We start from the raw sequence: 9150 nt of genomic DNA, 5'->3' as shown, positions 1-9150 counted from the left end.
TTCTAATCGCTGAACTAAAGTTTCTTAGACCAAATTTTCGATCAAAATGTATTTATACTCATCTATCAGATTAATTTGTAATCTGTTTTTACATGAACTAATAGTATTCCCCACATTATAATAAAGGATTGATAAAATAAATGAATGAAAAAAAAAATGAAAAAACCAATACCCTAGCAAACAAACTAGAAAAATTAGGGTGATAAAACTGTTCGACGTAAAATTTTAAACTTTTAATAGTTATTTATCTACCAAGGTAGGTATGAAGGTATTTTTTCGCACTAGATGTCGATTGTCGACCTGAGGCGAAGCCGAGGTCGACAAGACGTCATGTGCGAAAAAATACCGGCATACCTAACGTGGTAGATACAACGTTTTTCGCAATTTCGGGCCATAATCACCTTTCCAATGCAAAACATGTCCTACATTTTGTTCCAAAATCGTTGTGTATACAGAAATTCATTTGAACGATCAAGAAGGCTGCATTATAATACACATTGCAATGTGATGTAATAGGCTCTTTAGCGTGCGAAAAAAGATATCGCACAGTGTCCACTAGGGTCGGTCGATTTTTGAATATTTTCCATCCGAGCTTCTGGACCTAGCTGATACGACTCAGCGAAGTCTAAAGAAAATTTCAAGACCAAAAAAAATATTTTCAAAAATGTTCTATGCTTTGCCCAAGACGATTTTTTGAAAATATTCTAGTTTTTGGAGGTATCGACACTCTAAAGGCTTTCTTGTCTATGCCATTTCAAAATGAATTGTTGGTAAAGCGGTCTTAGTATAAAAAACAGGGTCTACTCTAATAAACAAACCCAAAAGACACATCCTTTTTGTGAGGAAAACACTTTTTCCGGGTAAAAAGGATCGCAGGTTTCCGATTATTTTATTTGAGGGAGGTTTCTATTGCAGATTTTTCGCAAAATAGCTTATTTTAAAGCTACTTTGATAGGGAACCAAGAAGTAAAAAGATTTTGAGAAAAGTTTTAAATGCATGGAAAAGTGGGAAGATCACTTAAACAATTTAGAAAGGTATGACCTCGGACTATAAGATAAAAATTAACTTCGATCAAAATATGTCCACTCACCGAACTTTTGTGACAAAACGATTTCAGAGGGGTGTATGAAATTTCATGAAATGAAAATTTTTGTATGGGGAAGGAGCTGGTCCGATTTTACTGAATGCTGTTCTGAGCTCCCAAAAGGTCCCTGAATCGATACCCGTTCTTAGTTTTTGGGTGCATTTCGGAAAAACTTCTTTTTTGTTGAGGAGGGGTGTGTCTTCCTAGTATGCCAAAAATGGCTAATTTTTAGTCACTCTCATAGCGATCACTCGACCGCATTTAAAACTTTTCTCAAAATCTTTTTACGTCGTGGTTTTCTATCAAAGTAGCTTTAAAATTATCTATTTTGCGACAAAATTTAAACTAATTTTCTGGAAAAATCTGCAATAGAAACCTATCTCAAATTAAAAAATCGGAAACCTACGAAACTTTTCACCCGGAAAAAGTATTTTCCTCACAAAAAGGACGTGTCTTTTGGGTTTTTTTATTAGAGTAGATCCTGTATTCTATACTAAGAACGCTTTACCAACAATTCACTTTTTGGCATAGACAAGAAAGCTTTTAGAGTGTTGATTAGAGATGTGCGGGCCGACCTATTTTCAAAACCCGACCCAGCCCGGCCCAGACTAATTTTTAATGCCCGAGCCCGACCCGACCCGAGAATTTTGTAGTAAAACCCGGCCCGGCCCGACTCGGCCCGTATATTTTTTATTGAGCGAAAAAACCTAAAATTGGCTCGGCTAACAAGTGGAAATCGTTCGGTTACCTATCGTTATAATAATGTAGTCTCACAAATCTATCGAACACTTGAAAGGAAGCTTACTCTCGGACTGTATTGCAATTTTTCTTTAAATTTTTCTTTAAGTTTTCACATTTTTTTAAAAGATGAACAAAGTCGGGCCAGCCCGAATCTTTGTTTTTGAAACCCGAGCCCGCCCGAGCCCGACTAATTTTTGAAACCCGGACCCAAGCCCGGTCGGGCCGGGCTGGGCCGGGTCGGGTAGATGAATTTCGGGCGGCCCGCACATCTCTAGTGTTGATATCTCGAAAAACTAGAAGATTTTCAAAAAATCGTCTTGGGCAAAGCATAGAACATTTTTGAAAATATTTTTTTTGGTCTTAAAATTTTCCTTAGACTTTTCCTTAGCTAGGTCCAGAAGCTCGGATGGAAAATATTCAAAAATCGACCGACCCTAGTCCAGGAATACAGTGAAATAAATACCTTCAAAACGACATTAAATGGATGCATGGAAAGGTGATGATTATGGACCGGAATTGCGAAATAGTTATTTATCTACCAAGGTAGGTATGAAGGTATTTTTTCGCACTAGATGTCGATTGTCGATCCGAGGCGAAGCCGAGGTCGACAAGACGTCGTGTGCGAAAAAATACCGGCATACCTACCGTGGTAGATACAACGTTTTTCGCAATTTCGGGCCATAATCACCTTTCCAATGCAAAATATTACCAAAATTTCTACCAAACATTCACATGCAAACATGAATTCATTTGAACGATCAAGCAACCTGTTCTATATACACATTGCAATGTGATGTATAGAGACGCGCTAAATAAAATCAAGTAGTCAATGATTAGTATGTACGCTTCAACAATACGTTCTGTATAATTGTGTGACTCTGTAGCCGAATGGCTATGGTCGTTGCTTGGTGTTTGGAAGAATTTTGGTGTTGTATGTTCAAATCCTGGTCTGTGCAAAGTTTTTATTTATAAAATTTAGTCTTTCTTAAAGGTACTGAGCTATGTAGCGTGCGAAAAAAATGTGAAAAAGCCCAAGTGCGAAAAAATAATCAAAAACGCACTGTGAAATAAATACCTTCAAAACGACATTAAATGGATGCATGGAAAGGTGATGATTATGGACCGGAATTGCGAAAAAATACTTTCTTTCTGCAAAGTTGGTATGCAAAAAGAAAGGAAAATATTATGTCTTTTGTCCCCATTTCGGTGTTCGAGAATGAAGAATTTGTGATTGTGATGTCTTCTTATGTGTTTTGCTCAGTTATTTTGATGTGCAAAAAAGTAATAAAGTTGAAAATTTGTGTTTTTCTGTGATGTCGATATTGCTTTAAAAAAAGTGCAGTCCGGCAACTCCATCACAAAAAAAGTCTGTGTCAAATTAGTCAAAATAAGGTGGTGTTTTGACTGCGTCAAAACGAAGTTTGTTTGCTAGAGAAGGTATTGGTTTCACTTACTAAGGCCCCGGAACATGAGTGTTAGTGCTCATGTCAATAAAACCCGTTCATTTCAACAATGAGGAATTTTTTTCGGAACCCTCAGCATGTAAAATATTGTACGTAACTCGGATGGAAAGTCACATTTTCGCGTAGCTCGTGACCTTGGCATCGAATCAAACCAACAAACTTCACGCGATATTTCAACTTTTCCGTCCTTGTTACGTAAATATCTATTAAATGTGTCGGACGTCGGTTCTAGAAAGCTTTTATGCTAGTAACATAATAACAATAAACATTTCGGATTCACCTAATACTAGAGTTGAACAATTATATTCGTTTAGATTTTTAATTGGGAAAATAATAAACAAAAATCACCAACGACACTTAAATTCTTGGAATTGTTTGCATACCCCAACCATCTAGAATTTAATGCATCGAAAATGTAATCGAAAAGAAAACGCAAAATGCTGTTAAAAGTTAATCGTCCTGAAAAACATTACGACGAATAATGACGAACATTTCGTTGGAATCATCAGCAATTTATACCGAGAGAAAAACTCTTAACAGACCCTATACAACACAGGAAAACAAACCAACCTCTTTAATTAAGTTATTTCCACAATTAAATCCGTCACAAACTAATTTCGTCAAAATGTCAGTCAAGCATTTCTCTCATCTAAAACTATATACCGGCTTAGTAAGTACTTGGACTGATAGAAATCTACGTTACAAAATTTATATACACAAATCTATATGTAACGTACAGTGTGCCGAGGAACAAAATCTATATGTGATGTATGTATATGGTGGAAATAGACGAAACCATACAAAAAAATGTGTCTTGGCTTTCAAATTCAGCAGTGAGAACGAAAATGTGTGTGCGTGTACACAATAAAATACACATAAAAATAAATTATTTAAATAAAAAAAATGAATTTTTTGGTTCCTTCTGTTGTATCCAATTCCTACTTCTGCTTACTGCATTTAGAAATAGAATGTGAGTTTCCATCAAATTAAAACAATTGGAACGATATGAGGAAGAAATGCGTGGGCTGCAAAAGTTTTCTCAAATGAAAATATTTAGATTGTAATTGTAAATGTAAATACACGTGCAAGTAGTCAACGAGAAAAGTGCTGTTGTTGGATGACGGTAAAAGTTTATTACTTTCGACAATGGAGACACTTTAGAATCCTCAACCAGTCACATACCAGTCGATAACGACAACAAAAATAATAAGCTCTGGGTAATATGGGCCCCTATGAAATAAAATGAATGTTAAAAAATTGAAGTACAAGATTTGTAACCGATTAAAAATCCTTTGATCGATGGAAGCAATACACCCGATAATAATACTGGTCATATGCTTGCTGTCTGTAACAGGTTAAAAAATGGCTTGAACTGCTGTGGTCTGTGGTCTTATAGACTCTCAATCAATGAGAGTCTCCATTACCGGTTATTAGCTCTTTTGATTTGCCTTCCTAATTTGTATGTCTGTTCAATGCCTAAGTAAAGTTGACAAACATTATCGATTTCCGGTGTTTTCGAGAATTGCAAGCTGTAACAGCTTAAAAACTTCAATTGTATATATGAGTTACAACTCCCACTCCACGAAGGGCCCATTTTTGATAAATCTTTTTGGAAAATTTTGTCAGAAATTACCTAAATTTTGGTAGACTTTGGCAAATTTTTCCAAATAAATTTACCAAAAATGGTACTCCATCCTACGTCATTTATCGACAGTTAATTACATTCTGTAAAAGTATACAAACACATTACAATACAATAGGTTCGACACACTCTCGTCTCTTGCTTACTTACGAACTTCAGATCACAGCAAAAGGCATAGAATGGATGTTGACGTTTAAAGTGTATTAAACGACTTTATAACTAAATTATTTTATATTTAAAGACTATACGAACCCTTAGGGTTACGTGCAATAGTTCGCCTTCCAGCTGTATTTCAATCCATTTGCTTTTGATGCCTCCTTTAGAAAAATCAGCAAATCGAAGTGAGAACATAATTGAAGTATATAGTGTACACAATAGGTGTACGTAACACACTTTGTCGAATATTATCGACTCGGTGCAGCACAATACAAAACATACTTTTTCATACTTCATTCGTCATTGATGCAATCAACACCCCTTCGGGTTATAACCTTCTCCCTCGTCAAAATGTATAGATTTATAGAACTTAGTGACATATTTTTGGCCGTGACATTCTTAAAATCGATTACCACGATTTAGCAGATTAGTAAGATCTTCAAAAAATGCAGATGTATTATCAAGGCATAGCATTGATGATCAAGTCAAAGTTGAACTTCAAAATTTGCAATTAATCTTCAATCCGCTTTTTCGAAGTACAAGCATTGACCATCAATCTGGCTTTTGATTAGATCAACGTTTTTCAAAATAAAATTAATTTTTTTTTGAACACTGCTTCAGAGAATCTTACTTACTTCAGAGAATCTACTGAAAAGTGGGTTGAATTTTTTCGTACGATGTATTCAGTAACAATGGAAATGTGAATTTTATCAAATAAAATGTATGTGTCATTTCTAGCAATTTTGTTCATTTCCCGCAACTCGCAACTGCAAAACCAATTCTTTTCGTTTCTATCAAAAAAATTCCCATCACGAATTGATAACAACTTATTATAACACCGAATAGCTGCACAAAGCGTTTTATCTTCTACTCGTATAGTCTCACATTTGCTGTGTGTTCACTTTAATTCTTACTACTTCCCATTGAGGTTTAGTTTCGTTTACAGTTCATGTGGGTAAAACCAATAATAATCGAAGAAAGATAAATGTTTGCTTGAACTGTATACATTTTGTAGTTAACAACAGCAACGGAAAGAATGAGATAATAATGTGAACGGTAACCTTTCACAGACACAGCAAACAATATCATCAACATGACTACCGAGCTTGTGACTTCGTTTAATTCAAACATTTTGAAGAGATTGGCGTCAAATCTATTTTCGATTCTGTACTTAAGGGACGTCCGCAATTCAGTGTTTCCAGATAGTTTTGTAACTCAATAAGTAAAGTATGCACTTTGGGAAGAGAAGTTAAATGTTTGCTCTACCATCCATTTAGGGGTCGGTCTTGACGCTACCTCAGAAGTGCATATTTGCGAAGTTTTCAATTATTTTAAACATGTGTGGCAGCTGAATCTCGTACGTCCTGCACGTATGAATATGACTTCTTAACAGATGATACACGATACTCAGGAGAACCAAAAGATTTTCATTTTAATCAACAAAGTTTAAAATCAGAGGTCCTGAAGCGTCCTGAGGTAGCAACATTTTCCTGATTAATCATTTTGTGTTGAGTTACACTTTTACAATTTTACCAGAGATGTTTGCATCGACGTAAACATTTTTTCTGTACCAATTGCTAGTAAATTTTTGTCAGTATGAATTGTATGAATGCAGTTAGTTTTCATTAACGGAGTAAGTAGACTCTAACGTCACGTTGACAAACATTACCCCATTAATACTAAACAATAAAAATATCAAATTTACTACACGAAATAATAGTCTTCACACTTAACATTCCGTAAACCGAATTCTTTCGATTTCGTGTGACCAAAAATAGGTTCACATTTTTTGCCAGTTTCTTTTTTTTTATTATGTTCGTTTCCTACAGCGGCGAAACCATTTTATTAAATTGATTCCATTTTTATTAAGATGTTGTTTTGTCTGCGCCTAGGGATCTGCATCATGCTGTGAGTAATTTATGTAATTGTGACTTGTAGTGTTACATGGGTTTGGTATACATAAAAATAGAAGTAGTCAATGGGGTAAAGCTACAATTATGATTAACAATAATTTACCACAATGTCTTCATAATAATAGAATTATGGGTTACAACACAGAGTTTAATTAGTAGTAATAGAGGTCACAGTGACAAGACAAAAAAATGGAATGATGTTGAATGCAATAACTAGATTTTTGTGAAAATTAATGAAGGGAATTATCAGCGAAATATAAGAAATCAATTTTAAAAATTGCAAAAAAAAAGTTTGGTCTTTGGTAATGTTGAATTATTCCCGCCCTGAAAACAAATCCAAATTGCCTGCACTTTGGCGATATTTATTTGTATACTCCTAAGGAATATATTGAGTGATATTCGTATTGAAAATTAATACTTTACCAACTATCAGGGTCATGACGATAAAATTGACAGAATAATTTTTATCTGACTTCAAACTGATTGTTTCATTTGAAGAATAAACTTAAAATAAAAGTTAAAGGATTTAAAAAATGAATGTTGAAATTTACTCATAGGAATTGGATACAGATCACGGCAGAGTAAAATAAGCCAGGCAGAAGCGGTTCATTTTCGAAACGTCAAACAAGGGACCAACATTTGGACCAACGAATGTACAAACCAGGTATGGTCTGTTCATACAAACCGGAGGACATGGCTCTCATGAGAGGTGAGTTTGTTTATATGAAATCGCTATGTCCTCCGCTGCGTACAAAGTTTGACATTCGACCATACCTTGTGTTGACGTTCATTGCCTGATACACTGTATGAAAATGAACTCAAATGAACACTGGCATAAATTGAAAAATTTTATTCGCAAAATATATAGAGCTACTAGAATATTCAGGTCCCTAGTCAAATCAGCGCTCCAGCCTGGTTAACTTTACTATGTCGTGATACAGATTCTAGTGACGCATCATTAGCAATTAGCAGCAAAGTTTTTAAAAAATTTTCCCATATTTATCACTTCTATATCTCAGATAGCGGAGGCATTATGGGTTCGAAAAGCCAAAATGTTGACAATCGTGATCTTGTCGACATTCAAATACGTATTCATGTAATCACAATCTATACGAGTTTTTTATGATTTGTGGATGTAGACGACTATAGACATCTGTTACCGACAACATCAACAAAATTAGTGACAAGTGATACCTTTCTTCTTGTATCCAAGTGTATGTTCAAACAAACAAATGAAGTAATAAATTTTCTATCAAGCAATAGGTTACTCATTGAAGAAATTGAATTTGTTTGCCATACAGAACTTTTAGATTTTTATAAAATTAAAATAAGAGAAGAAGGAGAAGAATTACCTTGAGAATGAAAGTGGAAACTTTCATAGCCAGAGGTGTCCTCCAAAAAGAGTGATTCAGTTCAATGGATTAATAAAAACGCAACCGGTTATAGTGAAACATATTTTCGAAGTCATGCACTTTCTTTTGGTAAAATTCACAAAAACACTTGAGAGTTCCGACTTTTCCACTTCTACTAACACACCATCCAAAAAGCAACACGTCTGCACCATACGTTTACAGTAATATAAATTCGTGGTGCTGGATTTAAAAATGTTTATTGCCTATCCACCCGGAATATTGTTGTTACACGTACATTTCCCACCCGCGGAAAGCGGTCGTTACATATGGGAACTTTTTCATTACATCACAAGTGAAGGAATATTCATATGAAAATTCATTACATACCAGCATATTTTCATTACTTATCAGTAAAAATGTATCACATGAAATATTCTTTAACACTGAAATCGAAACAATACTCGCGATGTTATTTTAGTTTTGATATCACAAACTTTGTCACTTGAATTAAGGGCACACCAATCTAAGCAAATTCATTAAAAACTTTCGAAAAAAATGAAATAAAAAACACAAAAATAAAAGTGACGGGCATTTTGTCTATAGCCATAATTTAAATTTTTTTCAACTTCGACGAACACCAATGGCCGCACAATTTTATTTTTGCATTTTTCACTTATTTTCAAAAACAATCAACACTTCTGTCTTTGTTATCATGTATTCTCTTCAATTCATTGAAAAATTTATTGTAACACCACCAAATTGACAAATATTACGCAAAATATGAATCTAGCACTTCAC

At 34.6% G+C, this 9150-nt stretch overlaps 1 long non-coding RNA gene across 1 annotated transcript; it reads left to right on the top strand.

The window, feature by feature from the left end:
* Nucleotides 1–1638: 1638 nt before the first annotated feature.
* On the top strand, nt 1639–6374 carry LOC119072466. The gene is made up of 3 exons (XR_005086868.1): nt 1639–2100; nt 6016–6020; nt 6365–6374. It is a non-coding gene; the product is annotated as an uncharacterized LOC119072466 (long non-coding RNA).
* The last annotated feature ends 2776 nt before the right edge of the window (nt 6375–9150 follow it).

Source organism: Bradysia coprophila, assembly GCF_014529535.1.
Source record: "Bradysia coprophila strain Holo2 chromosome IV unlocalized genomic scaffold, BU_Bcop_v1 contig_81, whole genome shotgun sequence".
NCBI classification, from domain to species: Eukaryota; Metazoa; Arthropoda; class Insecta; order Diptera; family Sciaridae; genus Bradysia; species Bradysia coprophila.
This window is presented reverse-complemented; position numbering and strand designations above follow the sequence as displayed.